At 38.1% G+C, this 15,710-nt stretch overlaps 1 long non-coding RNA gene across 1 annotated transcript in view; it reads right to left on the bottom strand.

Annotated features, from left to right (window-relative positions):
• Positions 1-281: 281 nt before the first annotated feature.
• The window catches only part of LOC140615944 (uncharacterized), a 34,493-nt gene continuing 19,064 nt past the window's right edge, over positions 282-15,710 (bottom strand). The window contains exon 3 of the long non-coding RNA XR_012016463.1: positions 282-3,038. This is a non-coding gene — a long non-coding RNA (uncharacterized lncRNA). The remainder of the gene's footprint in view (positions 3,039-15,710) is intronic.

Here is a 15,710-nt window from a genome sequence, read left to right as displayed (position 1 = left end):
TGTGCCCTTGGGACCTATCATACCCATCACATGTGGTAAAAGGAGTGTGGATATAGAGATGGAAAGGCCTGGGATCCGGCCTCACTCCCTTATGCTACTTACCTCTTGGGCCTGTGTCTTGCATCAGGGAAATGAGATGGTGGGAACACCTGCCTTTTTTTTTTTTTAAAGATTTTATTTATTTATTCATAGACACACACAGAGAGAGAGACACACACACACACAGGGAGAGGGAGAAGCAGGCTCCATGCAGGGAGCCCGATGTGGGACTCGATCCCGGGTCCCCAGGATCACACCCCAGGCTGCAGGCGGCGCCAAACCGCTGTGCCACCGGGACTGCCCGGAACATCTGCCTTTTATCATGTCCTGAGGTCTTAGGTGAACTCCTTTCCCGTCACCGAGCTGGGTGGGCCTCAGCACGCGCAGCAGAAATACTAGTGCATAGTCTTTGTGTCTAGTGGAGAGCACTGTGCCTCTGTTCGTAAAATTATTACATTTCATCAAGTTTGTCTTCTCTTACTTCCCTCACCCCCAGCTTTTGACACCTCCTCTCTAATCTCTTCCAATTGACCAAGTAGAATAATGTAGCATTGTCAATCAACTGTTAATTACTCTTTAGGATGAAGGAATTCAGGTTCATTTATGACCTATCCTAAACATTTGAAAGTAAAACTTTCTGAGTCAGTGTAACTCCTAAAGAAATTGAAAGCACCCACAAGCAGGCAGGAATGTTCTTTGTTTCAATTCACAAGACTTGGTGTTGTTTCTGAAAAATCACAGTTTGATGATCATCGGAGGATCCTGAAATTACACCTGACTTAAGCCTCCTGGGACAACTGGAGTTAGATGGGGCGGGACGGCCTCCACGCACCCCCTTTCCTCTGTACAGAGCTCAGTTGCTGTATCTTTGGGGCTCTGAGGCCCGGACACCTACAGGCAGCAGGAGCAAGTGCTGTGTCCCCAGGACCTGGCGCCCGTCTTGCCTGTGCTTGGGATGGCCAGGCAGCCCTCTCTCTCTGAAGCCTCCCTCGCCAAGTGCCTACACTTTGCCTGAGTTGAGGGACAGACCCTGTCCTTTTTCACCATCTTTAGACTCTCTGGTTCTGGAAATGCAGACAGAAGCTTTCTGGAAGTGCACACACACTCTCTCTCTATGCTACTAAAGTTGGGTAACAGTGCTCTCGATTTCTGGGGAGGCCGCTCACACAGCCTCATGGTTCCAAGTTTCTGCTGTACCAAGTCCCCTGCTACTCAGGAGACTGCAGACAGAAAGCAGAGAGCGGCTGACTGCGGCTTTTGGACTGCTTAGGCAAAAGGGAGGCCATGCGAGGTACAGAAAGAACCTTAGTTCTGACCAGCCAAAAACCATGTTTGTGGGAATCGAATCCTGTTCCTCATGTGAGAAAGGGTTCTCTCTCTCTTTTAGTATATGTGCTGCCAAAACGAGCACTCTCTCTCTCTTTTAAAGATTTAATTTTTTATTCATGAGAGACGCAGAGAAAGAGGCAGAGACATAGGCAGAGGGAGAAGCAGGCTCTCCCCAGAGAGCCCGATGTGGGACTCAATCCCTGGACTCTGGGATCATCCTTGAGTCAAAGGCAGATGCTCAACCGCTGAGCCACCCAGGCATCCTGAGAAAGGGTTCTCAATATTGATGCTGACAGTAATTGCAATAAAGGAAGGAGATGACAATCATGAACATGTGTGCTAGCTGGAAAAGTAAGCTTACTCATGGCCATTTACATTGGTATCATTCCAGTTATACCAAAATGCCTGTAATACTTATAATACTACTTATATATATTTTCAAGTATTTCAGATTAATGTGATTTATGCTTAACTCTCTCTCCTCAGCTTCATGTTCCTGTTTAATTCCTCCCCTTGCTTCACTGAAGTATAATTTACATACAATACCATTCCCCAACATTTTAGTCACCTAAAAATGTTTCCTCCTGCCCTTTTGTGGTCTAGCCACCTCTCCAATCCCTGGCCTAAGGCAACCAGGATCTGTTTTCTGTCCCAATAATTCATCTTTTCTAGAATTTAGTATAATTAGGATTGTATGGTACTTAGTCCTTGTGTCTCACTTTTTATTTAGTGGAAAGGTTTGGAGACTCACTCATGTTGTATTATTTAATATTTTGTTCCTCCTTATTGCTAAGTAACAGTCCATTTCATAGATGTATCATAAGGTTTTTTAAAATTTAAATCCAATTTAACTAACACAGAGTGTATTATTAGTTTCAGAGGTAATTTAGTGATTCATCAGTTGCATATAACACCCAGTGCTCATTCCATCAAGTGCCCTCCTTAATGCCCATCACCCAGTTACTCCATCTCCCACCCACCTCTCCTCCAGTGACCCTCAGTTTGTTTTCTGTAGTTCAGAATCTCTTATGGTTTGTCTCTTCTGTTTTCATCTTTTTTTTTCCTTCCCTTCCCTTATGTTCATCTGTTTTGTTTCTTAAATTCCACATATGAATGAAATTGTATGATATTTGTCTTTGCCTGACTGGCTTATCTCACTTAGCCTAATACCCTCTAGTTACATCCACATTGTTGCAAATGGCAAGATTTTCATTCTTTTTGATGGCTAAGCACTATTCCATTGTATATACATACCACATCTTCTTTATCCATTCATCTGTTGATGGGCATCTGGGTTCTTTACATATTTTGACTACTGTATCACAATGTATTTAAGCTGTATATCACTGATGGATATTTGGGTTGCTCCCAGTTTGAGGGTTACTATGAGTAATGCAGATAAACACGTTCACATACAAATCTTTGTGCAAGCACATGTTTTCATTTCTGTTGGGCAAATATAGAACTGTGTTCATGGGTGTACAACACAAAAAATAGAAATATACCATAATAGAAAGGTCTTGTGCTTGTGGTTTGATGTTCTTCTTTGTCATCTTGAGCAGTTGCACCATTTTGCATCCCCACCACCAATGTATGAGAGTTCCAGTTGCTCTGCATATTCATCAGTTTCCGTTGCTTTCTACCATAGTTATCTCTTCAAACCCTGAAAACTAGAGAAGGGACTGAGATGTTGTGAAAGTCGCAATGTTTACCCATGAATATGTTCCCTACCCCGCCACCCCTCAAATCATCTTTCCTTTGGACTTTGGCTTCCCTGAGCTAATAAGAGGCTAAATAAACTGGTGTGGAAATGAACAGCAGAATTCATGGAATCATGAGGTTATACAATTGTGATCCTCTCTTTGTTCTCAAGCTGACACTGCCATGTTGTCTAATATCTACAGTTTAGGAAACTTGGGCATAAGAATGTTTTCCAGGCAAATAGACCAAGAGCATTAAACTGCTTTTTATCTGTGATCAACAGCAACTCTGAAAAATCTAGTTGACTTTTCCTATAAGAATAATGTGTGTTTGCCAGAAAACTAGTTGTCTTTAAATTTAATAAATAAGCGTAGAGTTAAAAAGATAGCTTCCTTTCAAGTACAACTTCTCCAACAATGTAGCTAGCACCAGACTGTTTACTAGATTCTTTGTGACAGACATATTCATTAGAATAAAGACTTCCTGAAATCCAGATACTTTACATATAATTCTTTGCTGTTATCTAAAAGTCAGTTACGCTGCTCTAGAAGAAATCAGATTGATCTGACAGGCTGTGCTCTTCAAAAAACCACTTTTGCTGCAGTCACATTGTGATTGTGTAGGCATTTCCATAAGGTAACCAAAATATAACTTATAAGACGAGCCATTTCTTCATAACAAAAAGTGACTATGATATTTTCCTCTATTTCCTGTGATTTCTTAAAGTATCATAATAGAAATATTTCAGATTCTTAAATGTCTTGGTACATATGACACTGTGGCTTGCACTTTTGGGTACATTTTAAGTACAGCAAGTTGTTATAAAACAATAATGAATGAATTTAAGAAGTAGGTAGACCTATGTAAAGAATGCTAAAATTCATTGAGGCAAAAAGAAAAAAAAAGAAATAGAAAAAAAATCATTTTAATGGATAGGAAAACTAAAGACATCTGTTCTCTTCAGCTTATGATAGGGACATAAAAGACTTCAATCAAAACCCCAAAGGATTTGGGGGCCAATTGACCAACTTATTCAAAATCTATCAACAAGAATGAATAGGAAGAAGAACCATAATATTTTTTTAAAGAATATTAATAAAGAAATACTAACCTCATTAGATGTCAAAACATTTTATAGAAAGTGCTTGGTCTCACTGAGAAATCTCTATTTTTTATCTGTCCATGCTGGGTTTGCTAAAGACAATAATAAATATTTCAGCAGAAATGTGGTGAAATAGGTTTATATTTTTTACTTTTGAACATTTCAATAAGGGAATACTGAACAGTAGCTTGTTCTGGTTGGGCTGGGTTTTTTTCCCCACAAGGGTCAAGTTTATTCCAATACTATCCTTGTGTGGGCATCATGCCTTCCTTTAGGATGGTCCCCACTGATTGTCTGAAAGTGACATGGAGCTTTTAGTATTAATAAAGGGGCTCGGTATCTTTCCATTAGTGCCTTCCTTATAATGCTTGGATGTTCCAGTTGATTCCAAGAGCAGATGGATACTGAGAGCATTTAAATGATAGAAAAATAAGTGTATTATTCATACCTAGATTAACAGACAGATTTAGTGAATCACTAGAACTGCATCCATAAGCATCCTTCATAATTTCTGGCTTCTCATTTTCATATTAACTGGAATGAATTTATTCTAAAACACAGTGGGTTGGAAGATGAGAGGGGAAAAATGGATTTATTAATGGAAGAGGAAATAATTCCCTCCCCCCCCAAATTAGGTAGCTTTTTAATTTAAAGTTCCAGTAGATGAATAATGTTGATATTTCCCTAGGGTGACCTTGATTGGAATTTCCACCAAGTCTGAGAGAGCCAGGAAAAGACAGGTAGATGTTGCAGAGCTCCATACCGGCAGCTCTCCTATTCCTCCCCACTTTCCATCCATAGTGCTGGTCAGGTGTGGGGCTCAATGTTCCAATTAAAGCTAACCATATCAATGACAGCTTGCCCTGAACAAGAATGACTCAGCACTGTGACTTCAGGTATAGGATGTTAATGTAGCTAGTTACACACTTGGTAAAAACAATTATTTTTAAAACTATCCATATCTTCACAAAACCAGACTTTCACCTTGTTCTGAGTCTCCTACCACTCAACCCCAACCTCTTTTCCAGGCACTGGTCTGTAGAATATGTCTTCCTATTCAGCCTGCCAGGTTATCTGTATATACTCAGATGGATATAAGAATGTATATTTAGGGAACACCTGGGTGGCTCAGTGGTGGAGCATCTGCCTTTGGCGCAGGGTGTGATCCGTGGGTCCTGAGATTGAGTCCCACATTGGGCTTCCTGCATAGAGCCTGTTTCTCCCTCTGCCTATGTCTCTGCCTCTCTCTCTCTGTTGTCTCTCATGAATAAACAAATAAAATCTTTTTAAAAAAAGAATGTACGTTTAGTCATTTGACACTTATTTAACACCTCTCTTCCAAATGTGATTATTATAATATTTTGGTCAAGGATGATCTCTTCCTTTCCCATAGTACTGATGCTGAGCAGGTCCCAATTTGTATCTCCAGCCCTGACATCTCATTGTATTTCAGACATGTGTATTCTGCTGCCTAGGAACATTAATTTATAAGCCAGATATCTGGGAATCATCCTCAACTCTTCTATGTATCTAATCTATTATATCCAAGTCACAAAGACCTGTTTATTCTAACTGCTAAATATTTCTCAAATCCATCCCCACTTCTCCATCTTTATTGGCACTAGCTTCATCCAGAAAACCTCCTAATGTCTTGCCTGGAATACATGGTAGCAGCCATCTAACTGGCCTTCTAGTTCTGGTGTGTACCTTTTCAATATCCATCATGCTTCCAGGGTAGTCTCCCTAAAATGCAAATGATTACATCATTACCCTATTAAAGTCTTTCAGTGGCCACACTAGCAGAGGGGCTAAAGGCCCATCTCCTGAGTATGGTATGTATCACCCTCAGGAGTGCGCACATGCTTACTTCCCTAGCTGCAGTGTTCACCACTCCTTGTTCACGATGGCCTTTCTGGCCATACAGAATCACCTGCAGAATACCGAATGGACCTTGTGTTTTTAATACTTTGCATTGCTGCACATGTCTCCATTAAATGGAATGGCTTTATCCCTGTATCTATCTGGTGAATTCCTATCCACTCTTCCACATTCAGCTGAAACTTAACAGCCTCTCAGGAACCTTCTCTGACCTTGCAAGGCAGAATGTGCTCTGATAACACTTTGTTGCTCAGGGGTAATGAGCTAGAGCTAGAAGGGCACACTTACAGCCTGGTAAGCAGGCTCAGACTCCTCTTTGCTGTCTTACCTTCTCTAAAAGCTGGGGCTAGAGGTGGTGTTTGGCTAAGTTAGGTGCACACCTGGAGCTTATCTACTGACCCTGGGGTCCCTGGGTCTGCCACTGTGATCTAATTTGGGGTAATGTAGCCTTGAGGGCTATGCATTGCACAAAGATATGAATATTCTTGATTTGCAGAAGATAGGATACAAACTTATGCAATGCATTTGTAACTCCATTATTTTCTTAATCATTATTTTGAGCTGATTCCAGAAAACAATTTTGATTTTTTTTCTGGCATTTTGCTGGCTCTGTGAGAGAATAGAGTCCATTCCCCGGTGTTCTGTGTGGGATAAAAGATCCCCTGTCAGGGTTCTTCCCATCTGCACCCCGGCAAGTTTATTATAATACTTAAGCAATTGTATTTGTTCATATATTTCTTTGCCTGCATTCCCTGAGAACATAGGCCTCTTATGTTGGTTTTTATGGCCCAGGCATATTGCCTGGCACATGTAGGGGCACAATGAAGCATTGTCTTAGCATTTAATTATGATAAAATAACATAGTTTTTCTTATTCCATCACTCATAGCCTTTACTATGTTGCTCTTGATATTAAAGTAGCCCTGGCATTAGAATCATTAATATTTCTCTTGGATTTTTAACATTTACATATTACTTAGGTAGTACTTCATTGTAACACATCTTGTAAGACACACAGGAAGAAAATGACAGTCCTTAGGTTTGTTGGGGGCGAGCTGGATAATTCCATGTTTGGCCACTAGTTGATGTAGTTACAGGTGAAAGCCACCAGATGGCTTAAGGAAATGAATTTATTCCCAATCGAGGTTTTTAGTTTAGAAATCTGAGACCAAGAAAAGCATGAGTGGAGGGAGATCAAAAGGCTCTCTGTAGTAAACCCCAACTAACAACAACCCATTGACTAGTATCATCTGATACAGAAATGCGTTTGTAGAGGTTTTGCAAACTTCAAAGTGAAAAACACTAACCTGTGTTACCCATCCAATGTTCACATGCTTTAAGAATTACAGAATAATTACTGAAATTCAGGTCAATTCCACAAATATTTATTGACTGCCTAAGTTCCAATTAAATCTTATGAAAGGCTTATTGAAGCATATGCCACACGGAGCATAGCTTACTAAACATGGAAAAATGTACGGCTGACTAGAAGTAGAGATGGATGTCTTTTTCTCATTGTGTGCACTGGTGCTGGTTATTGTTTCAGGGAGAAATGCTGGTGGAAAACTAATTATGACCTAGAAAATTTTTGCATATTATCTACAGGCAGAATGGGTAAAAGACAAAACAAAACAAAGCAAAAATCTAAATGACTATAGTATTTATTAAACAAAAGGCATTGCATATGATATTTGTATATGGAAACCAGAGTTGAAATTAGGTTAGATTAAAACACTTTAATGAGGTAATTAAAAATAAACCCATAAATAAATAAACCCATATATAAAAATATCTGAGAGGATATACGCCATTGTTAGAAATATGTGCAAGTGGTTTACTGTACACTCCAGATGCTCTGTACTGTGTGAAGTTTTTGGAAAAAGCACATGTTTATTTATAATTTTGAAATGTAAAGAATGAAATATCAACCTGCTTAAGGATAATTCTATCCATTTATTTGACAAATATACCATGGGGTAGGCACTGTGAAGGAAACATACCTTAAAGACAGAGTTGTGAATTAGAGATCCTAATTTCTATTTACACTGACAGTGAGATAGTAAGATTTGTTAGCCTTTGTAGATAATTAAAAAATTATGTCAATCTGCAAGCCTGCTTTTTAACATATATATTAAATATCTACTTAGATATGTTAAATCTGGGACACCTGGGTGACTCAACAGTTTGGCGCCTGCCTTCAGCCCAGGGAGTGACCCTGGAGACCCAGGATCAAGTCCCACATCAGGCTTCCTGCATGGAGCCTGCTTTTCTCTCTGCCTGTGTCTCTGCCTCTCTCTGTGTGTCTCTCATGAATAAATAAAATCTTAAAAAAGAAATTAAATATAAAATGAAATAAAATAAAATAATTGTTAAATCTATGGGGCACCTGGCTGGCATAGTTGGTGGAGCGTGTGACTCTTGATCTCAGGGTTGTGGGTTTGAGCCCTACATTGGATGCACAGATTACTTAAAAATAAGATCTTAAATGTTAGCTATATTTTTAAGTGTATGTTTTTGAAAGTATATATATTAAAAAAGCCCTTCAGAAATATTCACTATCAAAAAAAAAAGAAATATTCACTATCAGCTCATTTTTAAACTTCTGAACAAAGGTTGAAGTAGGTACAAAGGAGTTCAGCAAAGATTTCTGAGGGCAAAACACATTTTATGATACTTGGTTAGCAATTTAAGAATATTCATTTGCTAATGAGAATTTAATAAAATAAACCCAATAAATAGCCCATTTTCAAATACGATCTAACATTGGACAGTTAACTTTTAAAAGCACTAGTTTCTTCTGAAGGTGCAGGGGACAAAAGCTTATTTTCTTTGATAAAGCAGACATTTTATCTTTCTATTCAGGCTATGAATAAACTAAAGGAGAAAATAATCTACATTAATGAGGTAGCCCAGTATTTGAGATGAAAACAATAAAGTTGAATTGGTCAAGATAGTTTACTTACTCTTTCATTTTACCAATCTACAAGTCATATTTGCATTAATAATTCTTTGTTAAATAAACTGCTTTCTTTCTCATTACCAAAGTGATGCATGTTCATTCTAGAAAATTTTAAAATAGAAAAGCATGAAGACAAATAAAAAATACTCAGTTTTATGACAGAGTGGAAGCCATTGTTGGCATTTTGGGTTATTTTCTTTCATTCTTTTTCCTATAAAACTAAAATGAGGGATCCCTGGGTGGCGCAGCGGTTTGGCGCCTGCCTTTGGCCCAGGGCGCGATCCTGGAGACCCGGGATCGAATCCCACGTCGGGCTCCCGGTGCCTGGAGCCTGCTTCTGCCTCTGCCTATGTCTCTCTCTCTCTCTCTCTCTCTCTGACTATCATAAATAAATAAAAATAAAAAAAATAAAAAAATTAAAAACCTAAAATGAGATATATACAACCAGATGTTGAGGAAAATCTCACCTATTTACCTGGAGTTAGCAAAGAGTACTCACAGCTCAGGACAGAGAGCACTAAATACTGCATGATTGAAAAAGATCTTCAAGCAGTCAGAGTCTAACTGCTCTCACAGAGTTTATTATGAGGTGGTCAAACTTCTTCAGTGACTATAAGCCAAAGGCTGATGGGGGTGTGAAGGGAGATGCATCAGAACCTAGAATGGTCTGCCCCATACGGAGGACTCTACCACTCTGCCCTCCAAAGCTAAAGGGACTATTGGCACTTCTCCCTTGGGGAAATGCTGCTAACACCCTATCCTTGTACAACTGTTCTATACACTTCTGAGTAGGGAAAAGGAGAATAAAAAGGTAAGACAGGATTGTGAGATAAGGTGGTCCCATCGTTTGGCAAGAAGAGCATGGATAAGATCCTCTGGGACAAAAGGACAGTTTAGAAGGCAGTTTAGCTTGATTCATCTTGCCTCTACAACACCCAAAAGGGTTTCCTAAGGGTGGGAGATGAGGTTGGTTCCTAGGAGCCAGATGCCATGGACTGTACATCCAGGCCAGAAGCTAGAGAGTGTTTTCCCTCTGTGGAGCTCCCATACTAAGGTGCCATGCTGTGAGGGAGTCACTTGAACATCAGAGTATCTGCAAGTGACCCCACCACATGGGAGCTCTATCCCAGTGGGTGTGAACCTGAGAAGTCAGTATAGAAACCTCCAGAGAATCACACTGGTGGTCCACTTGAGGAAAGGTGTGCTCCACTTCTTCCATTCTTCTTCTCAGTTCCCAATCCTAAAAATCTTGATCTTAGGAAAAGGGGAAAGTTACAACAAAAAATGGTCCCTTCCCTCTTCATAGCCTTTGGGAGGGAAGCAAGATTTGTGCTGGGAAGCCAGGTTTGAGACTGGGAAAGGGAATGAGTGGGAATTAAAATGGATGTGAGTGAAATCTTCAAGTATGGACTGAACTAGACTGAATTTTTAATAACTGAAAATGAGTAGGAAGCTTGGGGAACCCTCTAGATATCCATAAGGGTTGGGAAGGGAGATTTGGTTTAGTACATTTAAGATAGTTTGTTTTCTCCTTTATGCTTGAACTTTATTTCTTAAACTATATTAACTTTTTATAATTAGAAAGTGAAGACAGTTAACCACGTTTATATCTTCTAGGTTCAGATTATTCAATAAATGAATTACAAAATAGCATTTTTTTCTGAATTAAAAAATGTGCATATAAAAATCTTCGACAGAATATTAACAAACTGAATTTAACAGCACATTAAAAGGATCATACATCATGATCAAGTGGGATTTAGTCTAAGGATGCAAAGATGGTTTGATATTTGCAAATCAATCAGTATGACACAACACAATGAAATATGACAAAGAAAAATGAAGGGAGGGGCGCTTGGGTGGCTTAGTCAATTGAGCATCTGCCTTTAGCTCAGGTCATGATCTCAGAGTCCTGGGATCTAGCCCCATGTTGGGCTCCTTGCTCAGCAGGGAGCCTGCTCCTCCCTCTCCCTCTGCTTGCTGCTCCCCCTGCTCATGCTTGTGCTTGTACTCTCTCTCTGTCAAATAAATAAAATCTTTTTAAAAAATGAAGAGAAGATGGGCAACCCCGGTAGCTCAGCGGTTTAGAGCCGCCTTCAGCCCAGGGCCTGATCCTGGGGACCCGGGATCGAGTCCCATGTCGGGCTCCCTGCACAGAGCCTGCTTCTCCCTCTGCCTCTCTCTTTCTCTGTGTCTCTCATGAATAAATAAAAATAAATCTTTAAAAAAAAAGGAAGAGAAAAAATTATACAATCATCTCAATAGATGGTAAGAAAAAATTTGACAAAATTCAACATCCATTCATGATAAAAACTCTCAACAATATGGGTATGGAAAAAATACCTCAACATAATAAAGGTCATATACAATAAACACACAACTAACATTAGACATAATGGTGAAAAGTTGAAAGCTTTCCTCTAACATCAAGAACAAGACAAGGATGTCTACTCTCCCCTCCTTTATTCACCATAGTATTGGAAGTCCTACTCAGAGCAATTAGGCAAGAAAAAATAAAAAAGTCATCTAAATTGGAAAGAAGGAAGTAAAACTGTCACTATTTGCAGATGATATGATACTATATAAAACTAATATAGTAAATTAAAACTGCAATAAAATTATAATTTAGTAAATTAACAGGATACAAAATCAATATGCAGGAATCTGTTGTGTTTCTGTACATTAATAATGAACTATCAGAGAAGTTAATAATCTCATTTACAATTGCATCAAAAAGGGTAAAATACCTAGAAATAAATTTAACCAAGGAGGTAAAGGACCCATACCACTAAAAACTATAAAACACTGATGAAAGAAATTGAAGAAGATACGAATAAATAAAAAGATAATCCACGCTCATGGATTGGAAGAATTAATACTGTCAAGATGTCCACATGATCTAAAGCAATCTACAGATTTGGTGCAATCCCTATCAAAATGCCCAATGCCATTTTTCACAGAACTAGAACAAATAATTCCAAAATTTGTATGGAACCACAAAAGACCTCAAACAGACAAAATGAGAAAAAAGAACAAAGTTGTAGGTATCATGCTCTCTAATTTCAAACTACTTCAAAGCCATAGTAGTCAAAACAATATGGTATTGGCATAAACACAGATACAGAGATCAAAAGAACAGAATAAAGGACCCAGAAATAAACCCACACATATAAGGTCAATTAATATACAATAAAGGAACCAAGAATATATAGTGAGGGAAGGACAGTCTCTTCAGTAAATAGTGTTGGGAAAACTGGACAGCCACATGCAAAATAATAAACTTAGACCATACACAAACATTAGCTCAAAATGGATACATGACTTGAATGTAAGATCTGAGCATGAAATTCCTAGCAGTAAGCTTCTTGACATTGGTTTTGGATCTGACTCCAAAAGCAAAGGCAACAAAAACAAACATAAATAAGTGGGGCTACATAAAGTTAAAAATCTTGTGCACAGCAGAAGAAATCATCAACAAAATGAAAAGGCAACCTACTGAAAGTGAGAAGATACCTGCAAATCATATATTTGATAAGGGATTAATAGCCAAAATATATAAAGACCTCAAACAAATTAAGAGCAAAAACCCAAACAATCTGATTAACAAATGGGCAGAAGATCTAAGAAGATATTTTTCTAAAGATGACATACAGATGGCCAGAAGGCACATTAAAAGATGTTTAAAATCACTAATTATCAGGTAAGTGAAAATCAAAACCACAATGAGATACCACCTCTCACCTGTTAGAATGACTATTATCAAGAACAAAGTTGGCAAGGATGTGGAGAAAAGGAAACTCTTGTACACTATTGGTGGGAATGTAAATTGGTACAGCCACTATGGAAAACAGTATGGAGCCTGAAAAATTTTCAAATAGAACTACCATATGATTCTGTTATTTCACTTCTGGGTATTTATAAAAGAAAATGAAAACACTAATTCAAAAAAATAAAAGGAACACCTATGTTCATTGCAGTATTATTTAGAATAGCAAGATACGGAAACAACCTCAGAAAGTTGATTCAGTAATTGCACTACTGGGTATTTGCCCCCCCCCCAAAATAAAAAAAAAACTACTTCAAAGGGATATATTTATAGCAGCATTATTTACAAATAGCCAAATTATGGAAGCAGTCTAAGTGTCCATCAATAGATGAATAGATTAAGATGTAGTATACATATATACAGTGAAATAGTATTCAGCCATAAAAAAGAATGAAATCTTGCCTTTTGCAACAACTTGGATGGAGCTAAAGAGTATAATGCTGAGCAAAATAAGTCAATCAGAGAAAGACAAATAACTGTATTATCTCACTCATATGTGGAATTTAAGAAACAAAACATATGAGAAAAGGGGGAAAAAAAGAGAGACAAACCAAGAAACAGACTCTTAACTAGAGAGAACAAACTGATGGTTACGAGATAGAAGGTGAGTGGGGGGATTGGTGAAATAGGCAATATGGATTAAGGGGGGCACTTGTGATGAGCACTGGCTAATGTATGGAAGTGTTGAATAACCATATCGTACACCTGAAGTTAATATAAGACCAGTATGTTAACTATACTGGAATTAAAAAAAAAGATATGGAAATAACCTAAGTGTCCATCAAAGAACGAATCATAAGGAAAATGTGGTAAACGTGTACAATGGAATATTACTTAGCCATAAAAAATAATGAAATCTTGCCATTTGTGACATGGACAGATCTTGAGGGTATTATGCTAGGTGAAATAAGTCAGACAGAGAAACAAATACTTTATGATTCCACACAAACGTGGATTCTAAAAAACAAAACAAACAAAAGTCACAGAGAGAACAGATTGGTGTTTATCAGAGAGTAAGGGGTTTGGAAGGTGGTGAAATGTGGGGATTGGGTTAAGGGTATAGTGACAAATGGTACCTAGACTTACTGTGGTGTTGTTTTGCAGTGTATATAAAAACTGAATTATTACATTGTATACTTGAAACTAATACTACATACAAATTTTACCTAAAACATACACATAAAACAAGGAATATAAAAGAAGGAACAGAAAGAAAGGAAAATTGCCTATATTTTTGCCATCCAGAGATAACTACTGTTAACATCCTCATGTATATTCATGTAGGTTTTAAAAATTACTCTTGTGGCACCTGGGTGGCACAGTCAGTTAAGCATCAGATTCTTGGTTTCTGCTTGGGTCATGATCTCAGGGTCATGAGATTGAGCCCCAAATCGGGCTCTATGCTTAGGGCAGAGTCTACTTGAGATTCTCTCTTTCTCCCTCTGCACCTCCCCTTCATGCTTTCTCTTTCCCTAAAATAAATAAATAAATCTTAAAAAAATTTTTTTTCTCTCTCTCACATATGCACACAAACACACCTACATTTAAAAATAATGAAACTCTAACTGTATTGTGCTAAAATAACATGTTGGAAAAAAAACATACTTTATCCTGGGGGCAAAAGTGTCCCCAAGAAATATATTGTTATTATTTTTTAAAGATTTTATTTATTTATTCATGAGAGACACAGAGACAGAGAGAGGCAGAGACATAGGCAGAGGGAGAAGCAATTCCCATACAGGGAGCCTGACGTGGGACTCGATCCCAGGTCTCCAGGATCAGGCCCTGGGCTGAAGGTGGCACTAAACCGCTGAGTCATCAGGGCTGCCCCCAAGAAATATATTATTAATTAACTGAATTATCTTCTTACAAGTAGTTCTGAATTATTATTAATAATTAATAGTCAAATAAGTTATCTGATAATCAGGCTTTTAAGAACCTATGTAAATCAGCTTTAAATTATGTAACACTATATCATTCATTATTTCACTCATTTGACACACATTTACTGACATTCTACTGTGTGTCTAGAGATGTTTTCTGGACAGAGAACTAGACAGTCCAGTTTATTAAATGGGTAAAACTTGACAATACCACCTTTGGCCTCCGGGTGAACTTAATGAACTACTTACCAACTGACAGGTCTGCCAAATGCCCTCTCAACTTAAAAAGTTGGTGATTCAGTGAATTTAGAGTTATGCCTTCTCTCTCCTCCCTCTTCAACTTCACTGATTAGAAAAACGGAGACATTAAAACACTAGTCAAAGGTCATAGAACTGGTTTATACAAAACTCGTACTATAATCCAGGCCTCCTCTTTTTTATTCGTTCACTTTGCCATTTATTCATTTAATCGTCAAATGTTTATTAGGTCTCTTCAATGGTAGACAAGGGCTGGGCTTGTCATATCTTAATATAAAAACAATAATAAGAAAGTAAAAGCTGTTAGACATTGGGCACTATATGAAGTATTTTCACTTGGATTATCTTGTTTACCGATCACATAATCTTAGCATGCACTTAGAGAAGAAGAAAAGATGATGTTGATGAATTGTAGTAGTCTCAAAAAACATTTTGGGGCCAAGGGGAGAGATGAATGGGCAGAGCACAGAGTTAATTTTTAGGCCAATGAAAATACTCTGATATTATCATGTTAGATATATGTCATTATACATTTGTCCAAATTCATAGGATGTACAACACCAAGAGTGAAGCCTAAGGTAAACTATGTACTTTGTGTGATTATAATGTATTAATGTAGATTCATCCTTGGTGAAAAATGTAGGATTCTGAAGATAATGGGGAAGGCTGTTCATGTGTGGGAACAGATGTATGGGATCTGGGAACAGATGTATGAGAGATCTCGGTACTTCCCTCT

This window comes from Canis lupus, chromosome 24 (assembly GCF_048164855.1).
Source record: "Canis lupus baileyi chromosome 24, mCanLup2.hap1, whole genome shotgun sequence".
Classification (NCBI taxonomy): Eukaryota; Metazoa; Chordata; class Mammalia; order Carnivora; family Canidae; genus Canis; species Canis lupus.
Note: the sequence above shows the minus strand (reverse complement) of the source record. Positions and strands in the feature narration are given on the sequence as shown.